Raw genomic sequence first — 16,347 nt, 5'->3', positions numbered from 1 at the left:
CCTGAAAATTCTCTTTGTTGTTGATTTTTGATATCTTTAATACATTGTGTCTTGGCGAAAGCCTTTTTGGTTTGAGATAATTGAGTGTTCTGTTGACTTCTTGAATCCCAAGTTCCAGCTCATTCCTTAGATTTGGCAAATTCTTGTCCAGTATTTGAAAATGCTTTCTAGTCCCTGCTCCTTTTACTCCCCTTCAGTAATGCCCGTTATTCTTATGTTTCCTCTCCCGATGGTATCATCTAATTCTTGTATTTCTCTTTCATGATTTTTCTTTCTTCAGTTTCTCTCTTCTTGCTTCTGATTTATTTCTAGATTTCTGTGTTCAATGTCACTGATCCATGTCTTGATTTGGTTAACTCTATTTCCCAAGCTTGCTATTTCACTTTTTGTCTCTTGCAGGGTGTTTTTTAACTCCAGAAGTTCAATTTGCTTCTTTTTGAGAGTTTCAATCTTTTTGCTCTGCTCATCTAGCTGCTTTTGCAATTTCTGAAATTGTTGATATGACTCATTTTGGAACTCACTGAGCTTTTTCAGAAGTAACATCCTGAATTCTGTCAGTTAAGTCGCATATTTCTATATCTGTATGCTCATTTTCTGGAGGTTTTTTCTCTTTCTTCCTGAGATGTCTTGCCATCTTGATTGTTCATGGTGTTTAATGGACTATTTCTCTGCCTGAGCATTAATGGAAGTATATTCTGCTGCTTTTTCAGAAAGATGTATTATATAAAGATCTCTCTTTAGCCTGCTGCAAAGAAAGTGCTGTTTTGTTTTTTGTTTTTGTTTTTTGCTTGTTTGTTTGTTTCAATTAGGTGGCATCTAAACCTTTTGGATCTCTGCTTTATATGCCAAAACCCACAAAACCAAACAAAAAGTCTTCATAATGCTTTTAAAATTTTCTTGTAGATATGTAATCATTCTCACTACCCTCAGTTTCAGTCCTTTTCAGTGTCAGCGACAGTCTCGGCAGCGTTTGCTCAGATTCCTCTGGGGTTCTCTGGTGATCGTTCTCAGAGGGTATGAGTATATGGGGGGGAGGGACACTCTGGATTGGGGCTTGGGGGCTGTGGCTCAGCCTCAGTTTTGCAGTTGGTGCCAATAGAAATCAACTGTTGTTTCTCTGTGGTCATATTCCACTTCTCTGCTTTCTATCCTGATGACTGTGCCCTGCTGCCAGCTACATAGAAAGTCCTGGCACTTTCAGGCAGAGATGATCAGGGAATTTGCTGCACCTTCACGCCTCCCCTCCTCTGCAAGGAGCTCTTTCAGCTGGGACAGGCAGCTTTTATATTTGCCCCAGTCCACCACCTGACACCCTGGGTTCTGAACTGAGGTAGTTTTTATGCGCAGATCCCATGCTCAGACCTGCTGGTGTGTAGTTTGGGTGTTTTTTGGAGTTTTAGATGTTCAGCTTATTGTTGTTTCAAGGGGAGAAATCTGAGGACATCTCTGACTTTGCCATGTTTTCCCAGAATAAGAACTTTTTAAGCAAACTAATTTTGGAAGTCCACGAAGTTAGAGAAATTTCCTGCCTTTTACACACACACTTAATCTCTGACTGATGACTAAAGTATAAGGTCTGGAAAACGGACAATGCACAAAATAAAATAACCAAAACAAATAACTTTTTTAACTTTTGGAATTTGGAGCTGAAATTCGTATAAAACCTGTGTTTTAAAAAAAAGGACTTGCCATCATTTGTGATTAAAAATAACAAAATTGGATTTGAAAATAAAAATGATTTCTTATCTCTGTGTTACACAAATAGTTGTGTGATAATCACATATTGAATACATTTTTACAGTCATAAGTAAGTATAATAAATGCTATTTTATTTAGTGTTTCTTTAAATACATGCATATACTAAGTAAAATTAGATTTTAAAAGAAAACAGGAAATCTACTTAAGATCTCAAGAATGGACAATGAAACATGTCCAATACAATGTAATAAGTAAATAAATATGGTTTAATGTTTTACCGTACACCATACAGAAGAGTAAATAACTTAATTACATGTTTTAGACCTTTTTTTCCCCTTCTCTCTCCTACTCTTTCACTTGTTAGTTCTAAGAAGAAATAGAACTGCTCGTTTTTGTTTGTTTGATTATTGTATTATTATCCAGACATCGCTCTTGTTAGGTGTTTTATTAACGTGTTACTCTTTATTATATTGTCAACATAAATTCCCAGTCAGAGGTATGGAAAAAGGGGAGCCTTTATTCAGGTGAGAAGTTTGTAACCAGGAAAACATAGCCTCTGGTGGAAATCAAAAGTGCCCTCCCCAGGTCCAAGGAGAGATGACCTTTTAAAATTGAAAACTTTAGCCAAGGTTCCTGACTGGTCCTATTTTATGGAAATGAGGAATCCAAAACTCACATTTTAATGAATCCAAATTACACCAATCTGATTGGTCAGAATCATGTGCTCTGATTTGTAGTCATAAATTAGATCTGACTCATTTAGATGTAAACGAGGATTGAATTGTACAGCTCTGATTGGATAAGGAACGTGTGTGTCAGTGTATCGCTGCAGAGATAAAACCAGAAACTTCTTTATAATGGTTGACTGAGACAGAGGAAGAACATTGCAGGAAGTCAAAAGCTCAATCTGTGGCATTTCCCCAAAATGCACCATGAGAAGCCACTGTTAGCATCAACTGCTAGACTTTGCTTATGTTTCGGGCCCAGTTAACCACAAAGAGTCCTTCCGAGAAGATATATTTCTTCTTGCAGTTCACAGCCACTTAAAATGCAGTTATTTTCCCCATAAATGACACTGTTAGTATGTTGTCTTAGTTTAACAGAGTTACTTCAAAGTTTAGAATTTTGTGCTATACAGTAAACAATTAGATATATTCTGTTTTGGTAAACTCATTAAATATAACCTTACCTAAAGAGATATTCTTTAATTAAAAATAGTCCACGGCTATGCCCTTAATGCACCCGATCTCCTCCGATCTCAGAAGCTTGGAAGCTAAGCAGGGTTGGGCCCGGTTTGTACTTGGATGGGACATCACCTAGGAATATCGAGTCTCGTAGGTGTTAAAAATAAAATAAATTAAAATAAATAGCATTTAACATAATCAATACTTAATGCAATTAAATATTTTAAATTCTTGAACAAATTTCTTCTCAAGCTAGTTTACCTTTGTGTTTCTGTGAATATATGTTTTCTCCGCAATGAAATAGTAACAAACAGAATTCACAGCGCATTACAAAGATTATAGCATGATCAAGTGGAATTTTATCCTGGATGAAGGGATAGTTCAATATCTGCAAAAAAATTAATGTAATTCTTCACATTAACAAATTATAGAATGAAAATAATGTAATTTCAACAAATGCCAAAAATAATTTGAAAAATTCAAATGACTTTTATGATTAAACTTCAAAAATTAACTATAGTTGAAAGGTAACAGCAGAACTGAGGTTATGTGTAAAAGTCCACAGCCCAACTTATATTCACTGGAGAAAGACAGGAAGCTTTCCATGAGATGAAAGATAAGGCAAAGATTCCCGCTTTTGTCATATTTTTTCAACAAGGTAACAGAAGTTTCAGCCAGAGAAAATAGCCAAAGAAAGAAAAATAAATAAAATCAAGTCAGAATAAAAGGAGAAACTTCGAACATTGTCTCTGCAGATGACTTAAGCATATAAATAGGCTTAAATACTCCAGCGTCAACTGTCAGAACTAGTAAATCGATTAAGTAAGGATGCAGAACACAAAATCAGCATGTAAAATGTATTGTATTGCTATAAACAACAAACTATTGGACAGAGAAGTTAAGAAATTAATTTCATTTTCAGTTGCATGAATCTTAAAAGATGTTGGAGTAAATGCAACAACATGAAATATTTATACATGAGAACATATACACATTGACACAAGAAATTTACAAGGGCAAAAATAAATGGAACTACTTTAGTGTTTGTTGAGATTCAGTGTCATCTCCAACCAACTCTCAATGGCATTCTTAACAGAAATAGAAAACACAATCCTAAAACTTATATGAGCCATAAGAATCTCCAAATAATCAAGGCAATTCTGAGAAAAGGGGGGCAAAGTTAGAAAAATCACAGTTCCTGACATCAAACTATTATATTTAAAGCCATAGTCATCAAAACAGCATGGTACTGACATAAAAACAGATGCATAGGTCAATAAAACAAAGCAGATCGCCCAGAAATAAACCTGTGCATATATGTTTAAATTGCTTTTGAAGAATGTGTCAAAAATACTACATGAGAAAGTGGCAGGCTCTTTTATAGATTTTGGAAACTTGAATAGTCACACGCAAAACAATGAAATTAGATTTCTACTTACACTGTACACAAAAATCAACTGAAATATATTAAATACTTGAACAGAAAAACTAAAACCTAGAAGAAAACATAAGGGATATGCTCCTTGACATTGGCCTTGAAATAATTTTAGACTTGATATCAAAAGCAAAGGCAACAAAAGAAAAAATAAACAAGTGGGACAATCTCAAACCTAAAACCTTTTGTAGAAAAACAACAACAACAACAAATCATCAATCAAATAGAAAAAAAGCAACCAATGGAATGAGATAAAGAATTGCAAATCTTACATTTGATAAAAAGTTAATATCCTAAATACAAAAAGTTAGTAGCAAACACAGACAGGCAAACAAACAAAACACCTATTTTTAAAATGGACAGAGAACCTGGAAAGACATTTCTTCAATGTCTTTTGACAAATGATCAGCAAGGCAAAAGTGCTCAACATCACTAATCGGCAGAGAAATACAAATCAAAACCACATGACATAGCACCTCATGCCTATTATAATGTCTGTTATCATGAAAAGATGAAAAAAATCAACAATATCGTTAAGAAAAAGGATTCCTCTTCACTTCTGGTGAGAATGTAAAGCAGGACTACTATCATAAAAGACAGTATGAAGACTTCTTAAATATGGACTACCACATGACTTAGAAATTCCACTTATGAGCAAAGTGGCATTTCTAAGCAGGGTTAGGCCTAGTTGTACTTGGAGACTACCTACAAATACTAGGTCCCATAGGTGTTAAAAATAATATAATTAAAATAAATAGCATTTAACATAATCAATACTCAATGCAATGAAATATTTTAAATGTTTGAACAAATTTCTTCTCAAGTTAGTGTACCTTTGTGTTTCTGTGAATATATGTTTTCTCCACAATAAAATAGTAACATATTATATGAACGTTATATATATATAAAATCTCAAGAAGGGATATATATCCATGCTTATTGCAACATTATTTAGAAACAAAATACATGTCTATATATAAGGAAATGCATTGAGAAAAGTGACACACACACATACACATATATATGTGATGTACATATAGCATGGTGACTACTGACTATATTAACAATACTTCACACAGTTGTTTCCTAAAAAATGAAGAATTGATCTACCATGTGATCCAGCAATCCCTCTACTGGGTCATTACCCCAAAGACTTGAAAACCTATATCCGAAATGATATCTGCTCACCGATGTTCATAGCAGCACTATTCACGGAGATAGGACATGGAGTGTCCTATGATAGATGATTGGGTAAAGAAGCTGTGGTACATATATACAATGGAATATAACTCAGCTGTAGGAAGAGATGAAACTCTGCCATTTGCAACAGCATGGATGAACCTAGAGATAATCATGCTAAGTGAAATAAGCCAGACAGTACAAGTTGAAAACAACATTATATTACTAATATGTGGGATATAAACTTAAAAGTAACAAATGAACAGGACAAACAATCAGAGGCTCATGGACATGGTCAATTGGCTCGTGGTTACCAGAGGGTAGGAGGGGGACATTGTAGGTGGATGGGGTAAAAGGGATTAAATATGTGGTGACACAAACAAATCTAAGTATGTGAGGTGAATACACAACGCAATGTGTATACATTTCTTACTGTTGAATTTTTCACCTAAAACATTCGAATTCATTAAACAATGTCACCATAATAAAAACAAAAATTTTAATTTTTTTTAAAAATAAAACTAAACAATATAACTCTTCACACACACAAAAAAAACTTCACTGTGTGCTTAAATTTTTTCAAGAGAGTAGGTCTTGTAAGTTTACCTGCACACACACAAACAAATGATGGTTAATGTATCTAACCTTATTGTGGTACTAACTACATAATACATATGTACATATATATTTCCCCTTAAACTTACACATTGTTTTACACTACTTATATCTCAATAAGTGTAGAGAAACAACAAAACAGGGTATGTATATGTATCCAAACATATTTTTCCCTTCTGTGCATTTCTGTCTACATTAAAATGAATTCACATATTATACGAATGGTAAAGATAAAAACTTGAAGTATTCCGATTTACAATAAACTGTATAGATAACCAGCAAAAAGAAACTTTCTTTGAATGCTAAACATAACTTTTACTTAATACAGTTCTGAATATAAGTTCATGGAAATGGAAACTTTATATATATATACATACATATATATATATTTGTAAATATATATATTTTTTTATAAATATATATATATTTTTAATTGCTCAGGGAGGTAAAGATATGAACTGTTAAAATGCATATCTTCAGATAAAAGGGGATATGTTATGAGTGTATTTTCGAAAATGATCACACATTTTAAGATGAACTTAGTACTAATAGGCATATTTTAAAGAAAATGTAACAGAATTTTTATTAAGGTGACAATGAGATTAGATGCAGACATATAGGAGGTAAACTTCGAGATATGATAGAGGCTCGACCAAAACTAATTTTAATAACTCTATTGACTGTTTTGTCCACCTGTTGTGATAGAATTAATGTTTAAGGTCAAAATAATTTAATTAACATCTGAATCAGTTTTAGTTATTTTTAGAAAAGTTTTTGGTTCATAGAAAAACTGAAGAAAATACAGACTTCCTATATATTGCTCCCCGTGAGCTAATGTGGTGGCCAGTCATGTAGCTGGAAGCAGCAGCTGGGGAAAAACATCTTGAGTCACACCCCTTGGCCAACAAGGCACAATGAGTGGACAACATCATAGTTGCTGTACAGATGAAGACCCAGGGGAAGACTAAAATCTCACCTGCTCAATAGTTAAAACAGTGTGCTTAGTTACCTTTTCCTCATTATCATAGTAAAAAAGAAACAACCCTGCGTGGAGATTTAAATGCTAATGGGACGGGAGGCCCATGAAATAGCAGATAATTATATAGCTCAGGTGTGGGGAACGACCTGCCTCAACCTAGTTTGGGGAGTGAAAAGGGAAGGGAGAAGGGGTGGCTCCTAACACCAAGTGCCCATAACACTGCTGTATCTGTAATCCTCAAGAAGCCACATCCATCCTCCTCCTGGGTGTGTTGGCTTGGTGCATCGAGCTTTCACTTTAATAACCTTTCTCTCTCCAAAACTCTTGACTGCTCTCCTGAGGGAGGCGAAGACCCCTGTGCCAATAACAGTGTAATGCTGTGTCTTTTCTTGTGAGTTTCACTCATTTATTGCAGATTCTTTTATTTTCATAAAAGCACAACTAGCTAAATGAGGCCATAATGTCTTCTGTCTAACTTTCCTGGGGTGCAAAGGACAATTACCTACTTAGTACATGAGCTATCTTAGAGCACTCAAAGGCTCACCCCAAAATGCCTTGCATCAATCCTTTTCCCAAAGGGAAAAGAAACAGTGTTGTAAATGCCTAGAGGACACTGGCTACAGCCACTAATGAATTCCTAATTCCACAAAACCAGTACTACCATGTTAGGTTCCCCCAATTATCTCCATGACCCTCTATGCTGTACCTGCTCTCTTACAAGTGTAGGAGACACTCATATACAAGACACCACCCTATATGATGGCACATCCCCTATGAATATATTTGCACTATGAACAAGCTCTATTAACCGATTCTTCCATCAAATTATATTGTTGTAACTCCACAAGTCTGGCTACTCCATCATTTCTACATGTTCATGCAGACCAACTCAATTCCATGATTGTCTTGCAGCTACAGACAATAAACAGTTATACCATAGTTTCCCCACACAAAACACTTAAGGTACACTCTGCCCACTGTAGTATAAGCCCAGGACACCGAGGTCACTATTGCACAGTAGCCACAATTTATAGCAACTTCAGCTATGCCTTTGCAGCCAATCATGCAGTTAGCCAAGGTTGGAAATTTCATAGGTTAACTGCTGCAAGTATTTTTATTGCCAACGTGCTTCTAAGCAATGCTCTATCATTGTTGCCATTCTCTTTCTTACTGAATACTTTATTTTTCATTGCCCAATTTATATCATGGAATCTGACAGTGTTTCTCTTGGACTGATAGGAGTGACAAGGCTGCTAAATATGCGGCTAACAATCAATCGCCTCTCTCCTTTCTCAACTCCATTTGTAAAAACCTGCCTTTATGACAAATGAATAGTGGTAAAAATCCGGCAAATTCTCTACAATCTGGAAAAGACAAATGGACACAAAGAGATGCCAAACAATTCAGAAAGCTTGTACACCAAGCCAAGGGAACTCTTGGCACCTCCCGCCTTTTGACACTTTTGTTTTCAGGTGTTGCCATCATTTGGGACATATATGCAGATAATTAAGAAATTTTTTAAAATGATTGTTCCTGTGCTGACATCCACATCATTTCTGATCAAGTTATCTTCTAACGTATGGCTCAGAAATCTCATCAAATTTCTGTAGGAAACCAGCATATCTAAGAGAATCCTGAGTGAGCTACTAGTCACACTGTAAATGGATTTTATCAACTGACTCCCACTTTAGGCTGCTCTCTCTGTTGTTGATTGTCTGCGGGTTTAGTGTCTGGATTGAATGGTATTCTGCTAAGGTACTTACTCCACAGTGGTAAAGAAATTAATAACCAAGATTATTCCTCAGTATGGCATTCCTTAATGGAATTAATTTTAAAAAGAAACTCATTTTAGAATAGAAATAAACAATCTCTTAGCAAAAAGTCTTGGGAAACCATGAAAACTTTATACTCCATGCCTTCCGCAATTACCAGGGCAAGTGGAACATTAAAGTCTAGACATAAAAAGGCTTTCAAAACATATGTCAAGAAACTGGAATTTAATGCAGCTAGAACATTATCTTCCGTTCTTATGAAACTTTAAATGATCCAAACAGTACACGTAAATTGGCCCCATTCTGAAGGAGTTTTGCATGTTTGACTGTACCTCCTGGCATCCCAAAACCTAGACTAAGTGGACACTATGGACTTGAATAAACAGCTAGATGATATGACAAGATATGTACAAGTACTCACTAGTACTTAGTTTATCTTCGCTGCACCTGCCAAACAAAAAATACTGAAAGGAGTTGTCTGAGGTAAAATAAAGAGATGTTAATTAGTGACATGAAACAAAATAGACCATGCACTGATAAAGGTAAGTATACAGTTAGATACAAAATATTCTAATGCTCGAATATACTGGTATGGTAAACAATGAATTCTAGCATACGGTTTAAAGGAAATATTTATTGAAATAACTATAGCTATGACATTTGTTAATGGCTACACAATACAAAGAGATAAAACTATGACATCGAAATATGAAAAGTAGAAATGAGTGGAAGTTTTCGTATGAAATCAAGGTTAAGTTTGCTATCAGCTTCAAATACACATGTATATCTATAATTTGTCTCAAGTAACCCTCAGGATAACTACTGAACAAAAAGCTATAGCATATACACAATATAAAGAGAAAGAAAACCACATATACTACTACTACCAGAAAGTATACTGTTTCAGGAAATCATCAGTTCCTGAAAGAAGATAATGAGGGAGGAGGAAAGAGAGAAAGGACTATAAAGCAGTCACAAAACAGTTAACAAGATGGCAATAGCGTATTCTTTACTATTATAATTTCATGAAATGTAAAAAGGTTATAATCTAAAATCCAGTTCTATGCTGCCTACAAGAGATTCACTTCAGCTTCAAGGCCACACTGTCTTCCATGCAAGTGAAAACCAAAGACAGCAGATATAGCCATGCATATGTTAGACAAATTAGACACAAAGGCAAAACTGTAACAAGAGACACAAAGGGTCAATTCATCAAGAATATACAGCAATCGTAAATATATTTGCACACCAAATTAGAGCACATAAATATTTTCACCAAATACTAAAGAATACCCTACTTTCAGCAATGAATAGAGACCCAAAATCCATCACCCCAAAGCACTGAGGATATCAAATATACCTTAAATGAAATGGACTAAATAGTCATATGTAGAGTTATCAATCCAACAGCAATAGAGTAAACATTCCCATTAGGCATACATGGACCAATCTGAGGGATAGCCCCAAAAAAAGGGTTAGCAATTTTTAAAAATTTATATAGTATCACATCTCTTTTTCATGTAAAATCATATGTATTGGAAATCAATAAAAGGAGAAAAACTCGAACATTCACAAATATGGGGAAAGTACAACACTCCTGCACAAACAATAGTTCAAAGCTGAAACACTAGAGGATTTTTCAAATTCTTGAAACAACAAAAATGGAAACACAGCATACTAAGATTATAGAATATAGCTAATACTGTTCTAACAGGGATGTTTAAGCAATAAATGCTCAATGAGAGAAGAAAAAACTCAAATTAACAACCTAATTAAACACATGGAACTATAAACAAAGACAAAACTAAGTTCAATGTGGACAAAAGGCTGAAGATAACAATGACCAGAAAAGAAATAAATAAACCAAAACTAAAAAAAAACAAAACAAAACAACAACAAAAACAAAACAGAAACATCAAAATAAAACATTGTTTTTATGATTAATAAAACTGACAAAATTTTAAGGTAGCTAACCAAGAACAAAAGGACAAAATAAATAAGACCATACGGGAAAGAAGACACAAGGCAACTGCTGAAAGAAATGCAAAGGAGTGTAAAGTGCTACTCTAAACAATTTTATGCCAACAAATTGGAGACCCAAAAGATATGGGTAAATTCTTAGAGACATAAAATCTACCCAAACTGAAGCATAATGAAAGAAACAATCTTAACAGAGAAATAGTAACTAAGGAGCTGCAATCATTAATCAAAAACCTCACAACAAAAAATAAAATAAAAACAGAGCCAAATGGCATCAAAGTGATTTCTACCAAGCAGGTAAAAAAGAATTAACACCATTAAAACACACAAACACACACACACACACACACACACACACACACACACACACACACACACTACAAAAATGAAGAGCTGATAACTCACACAAACTTATTTTCCAGTGCCGGTATCACCCTGACACCAAAGCTGGATAAGAATATTACCAGAACTCTACAAGAACAGTGAAAGAAAACTGCAGGAAAATATCGTTAATCACTACAGATAGAAAAATCCTCAACAAAATATTAGAAAACATAATTCGAAAATACATTAAAAAGATCATACACCAAGATCAAGAGTGATTTATTCCAAGGATGCAAGGGTGGCTTATCATATTCTAATCAATAAATTTGATATACCACTATGACAAAATGAAGGTTTAAAATTATATGATCATATTAATAGATGCATCAAAAGCTGTGGACAAAAGTCAATGTCAATGACTAAAAAGAAAAACTCTCAAGAATGTTGGTATCAAGGAAGTGTTCTCAACAGAATAATAACCACATATGAAAAGCCCAAAGCAAAAATCAACCTCAATGATAAAAAAAACAAGACGGTTTTTCTCTAAGATCAGGAAGAAGAAAAGAATGAGCACTTTCACCACTTTTATCCAACATAGCACTGAAAATTCTAGCATTGGCATTTAGGCAAGAATAAAACAAAAAAAAAGCCTTCAAACTCTGAAAGAAACCTTAAAACTGTCTCTATCTGTCAATGACATGATCTACTATACAGAAAATCATAAAGGTTTCACCAAAAATTGCTAGAATAAACAAAACCAGTTGAGTTGCAGGACATAAAAACAACATACAATAAACAACTGTGTTTCTATATACTAAAAACAACGTATCAAAAAAAAATAAAAAAAACAATTTTGGTTTTAATTGCATCGAAAGGATAATTAAAATACCTAGGGATAAATTTACACAAGGACAGTAAACACATGTACACTAGAATAATAAGACAATGATGAAAAATATAGCTATGGACAGTATGGACAGTCTCAATATTAAATGTTTCTCTCCAGGAGCACAATCTTTCTATTTATTGTGTCTGAATCTTTTTTAATGTATCCAGATAAGCTCTCCTTTAGAAATGAAGGAGAAATTCAGACGTACAAAAATTGAGGAAATACTCCCTTACAAATCCTGCACTACAGGAAATTCTGAAAGAAGTCAGCTCACCTAAAATAAAATAACAACAAAAAATCCCACATGATTAGGTGTAAAGAGACTATGAGGAAAGTAGAAATAGAGGAGTGCAACCCTTAAAAATAATAGGACATTATAAAGCTTAAACAATAAGAAAAGATTTGCTATAGAAGAATAGAAATAAATATTCAGCATACAAGGAAAAATATTGAGAAGACAATGACTGAAAAAAAGGTGGATTAAAGATTCAACTTTGCAAAAAAAATGAAGAAAAGGCAAATACAGAAGAAAATGAAGGACTGTATGTGTGTGTGTGTGTACATATACATATATATATATGTATGCATGTGTATATACATATATGTAAACAATTTCACGTATTTGTAATGGTAACCAAACACCATAGTCAGAACTGAAGAATATCATAAAACAAGAATTACAGCCAAAACCGACAAACTCACACAAATGAAGAAAACAGGAACACGAGGACAAAGAAACAATGAAAACTCAGAGCTACTAGAAAGCAAAAGACATAATGACTATAAGAAGACCTCATATTTCAATAATCACTCTAAATGCAAAAAGACTGAACTCACCAATAAATAGGCACAGAGTTGCAGAAGGGATCGAAAACAGAACTCAACCATATGCTGCCTCCAGGAGACACATTTCATGTCCACAGACAAATATAGACATAAACTGAAAAGGTAGAAAATTATATTTCAAGCAAATAGTGGTCCTGCTTTAATTCTCACTGGAAATGAAGAGGAATGCTTTCTCTTCAAAATATTGTTCATTTTTTTTATCATCTTTTCATGATAACAGACATTTTCTTTGCTCAGTCATCGTGCAACTGCGCTACAGTCTCCATTGAACCTACCGATCGTCGTTCTGAACCCCGCACGTGGCTCTTGGGCTTTCCTCGGCCCTCCGTCCGCAGCGGTAACATTGCACCCTAGCCTCCTCGGCAGCCATCCCTCTGCATCCCCAGACGATTTCCCAGACGAGTCTTCTACTCGGCGCCGTCCCCGCACTCCTGAATCATCTCTCCGTAGGCCTTGGGGAGCCCTCTCTGCGAATCCTCGCGTATTCGACTTGGACATTCGGCAGCCCTCCTGGTATAGGCCTGAAATTTGCCTTCTTCCGTCTTGGACCCTGAACCTGCAACTCTGGCATTTTGCCCGTGCTGACTCAGCCGTGTCCCTGAAGCCCGAACACCTGTCCGCGAGCCTGAACTCAGCCCTCGTCGTGCAGCCCCGTCTTTCTCCTTCCTCACACCGTCTTCTGCGTGCAGTCAGGAGAGGTCTACCCGTTTCCCGACAAAGGCAACTCCCCGCACGCCCCGATGTTCTTCTTGAACCCGCACTCAGCCGTCTTTCCGCAGCCCGAGATTTTTCTGTGAACACGACGAAGGCCTCTCCTGACAGCCCTCAAAGGATCTCCTTATCACTTTGTCAGCTCTTTTCCAGCTACCCCTCACATTCTCCCGTGTCCCTCAATCGCCCCTGCGTGCCTGTATGGACTCCACCCTGACTCAGCCCTCTCCCTCAAGCCATGCAGTTTCGCCGTGTAGGCTGACTGAGCCCTCTTGCCTCAGCCCCGCAATTGCTGCCTGTGCCTTCCTCGGCCGTCTGCATGCAGCCCTGGACTCTCTCCCCGTTCTTTGTCAGCCCTCTTAGCGCTGCCTCCGAGGGTCTCCTTGGCCCTGACTGAGGCCCATCAGGGCAGCCCGGAAATGTCCACCTTTTCCCTCACGAAGCCCAGTCCCTGCAGATCTGCAACTTCTCCCCGTGTCCGTGCGTCCTCAGCCCTGTCCACGCAGCCGTGGGGAATCGACGGCGTCCCTTCCCCAACCCTCTCTCGCCGGTCCTGCATTTCTCTTAGCCTTGACTCTGCTCTCCGCGTGTAAGGCCAAAATGTCCACTTTACCCCTTTTGTATCCCTCAGTCTGCTGCCCTGTACTTTCCTGAAACTCACTCGGCCTTTTCCCTGCAGCTCTGGACCTGGGCTCCAGCCCCTTCCTAAGACCACTTCCTGGGGCTTTGGAGTGACCACCTCCTTTCTTACTCCGTGGTTCCCCGTGGCCCACGATTTTGGTCCACGTCGCCCATGGGGCCCTCTCCCAGCAGTCCTGCGAGTTCTCCCTGTGCACTCCTCTGCCGTCTGCCGGAAGTTCGAGACATTCTGCCTGGGCCTTATTTCTTCAAGCCTCTCGCTGGGTGCCTGCCCATCATTTCTGGTCCCAGATTGGGCCTTTTCTTCTGTCGCCCTGAAGATGGCCCTGGTGTCTTCCTCAACCCTCTGCCTGGAGTCCTGTTTTGCTCTCCTGTCCTTGCTCAGTTCATCTTTGGAAGGGCAGCGATTTTCTTCCTGGCCCTTCCTCATGCCCCCGCCTGCAGTTCTGTGATGTCTCTCTGTGCCTTGCTCAGGCCTGTCTCTGCTGCCCGTTGTCTCACACTCTTCCTTTCTCGGCTGCCTTCTGGCGGCCAGGAAGCTCTTGTCGTTTCTCTTCATTGCCGTATCCCTGCAGTCCGGGAATGACTTCCTGACCCTCGGAAGCATCTCGCTGCAGCCTTAAGAGTAGTGTGTCCTTCTCCATCGCCCCGCATCGAATCGTGCAAAACCATTCCCTTCGTATTCCTCACCCTTCTTCCTCTTGGCTCGAAAGGACTTTACGTGTGTATGCATGTATGTGCGTAAGCATGTGTGGATGTAAGGAAGTATGCATGTACGTATGTATGTATGAATGTACCTGTTTATTTACTTATTTCTTTACTGCACATTCGGGCTCGAACCTGTAAGCCTGCCATGTTGGCCTGGGCGCACTCAGCCACTCCCGCAAAGCCCTGAGGTTTCTCCTCTGTCCATTACTCAGCCCTGTGCCGGCAGCCTTGACTCGGTTCTTCTCCTGCGCTCATGAACATTCGGACACTTCCCTTCCGATTGCTTTCCTCGCAGGCCTAAAGTGACATGGGTTTTGTTTTTCATCCCGCACTCGGCCCTCCTCCTGCAGACCTAGGATGACTCCGTGAGTGTTACTCGGCTGTCTCCTTGCAGTGCGGGAGATAATCTTGGGTCCGCTGATCAGCGCTACCTGGAACCTGAGAAGATCTGCCTGGCCCTGACTCAGTCCTCTCTGGAAAGTCACGGAACGTCACCTTTTGTCCACACTGAGCCTCCTCCCTGCAGCCCTGTATTTACTTCCACGGCATGCAGTCGGACTTGTCTCAGCAAGCTGGAAAATCTCCCTGGGCATTGCTCAAGCCACTTCCTCCACGACTGGGATTTCCACCTGTGAATACGAGCCTTGAATCCGAGCCCCGGAATTGCTGCCAGCGCCTCACGCATCTTTCTGGGGTAGCCGCCGATTTCTCTCCGTGTCCCGCTTGAGCACTGTCTCTGCAGCCAAGGCGAGGGTGCCTCGTCCCTTGCTCAGAACTCCATGGCCTGCCCACCACGTGTCTGATCGCTACTCAGCCTCATCTCCCGCCCCATAGGCACGACCGTGTCTCGAGTCAATCACCCTCCTGTACAAGACTGCTGAACAGTCCTACCGGGCCCGGTAATGGCCGGGCACTGTGTCAAAGAGCACAGTCCGAGTCGAAGTCTTCCTCAACTCCCCCAAGCTGATGCAGACGCCACACGCAGACACAAACATTTAATGCCCTTTATTTTTCTCCCAACGTTAGTCTGGGCCGCATCGTGCCTCCGTCTGTGTTGCCTGCCCACCGGAACTCTCCTCACTGACTTTCTGTGAGGACAATGAAGTGCAGAAGACGTTTCCATCCGCAAAAGCTTCTCGGGGTTTCTCCTGTTGGGCGGAAGGGGGACGACCTGCCGTACATACTCCAAGACAGCGACGTGCCCCGAATGGAAACACGCACGCACGCGAGCAAGCTCACGCATACAGACGTGGAGTCAGAGCTTCTCTGAGCACTGAGAACATGCTTTAAAGATCCACGTCTCGGTGTGACTGGGGAAGACGTGCAAGTGGCCACTTGTGACCTCTTCATTTTTTCCTCATGCCAGGGGGTCCAATTGCACCCACCCG

Source organism: Pteropus medius, unplaced genomic scaffold, assembly GCF_902729225.1.
Source record: "Pteropus medius unplaced genomic scaffold, Ma_sr-lr_union100, whole genome shotgun sequence".
NCBI lineage: Eukaryota > Metazoa > Chordata > Mammalia > Chiroptera > Pteropodidae > Pteropus > Pteropus medius.
Note: the sequence above shows the minus strand (reverse complement) of the source record.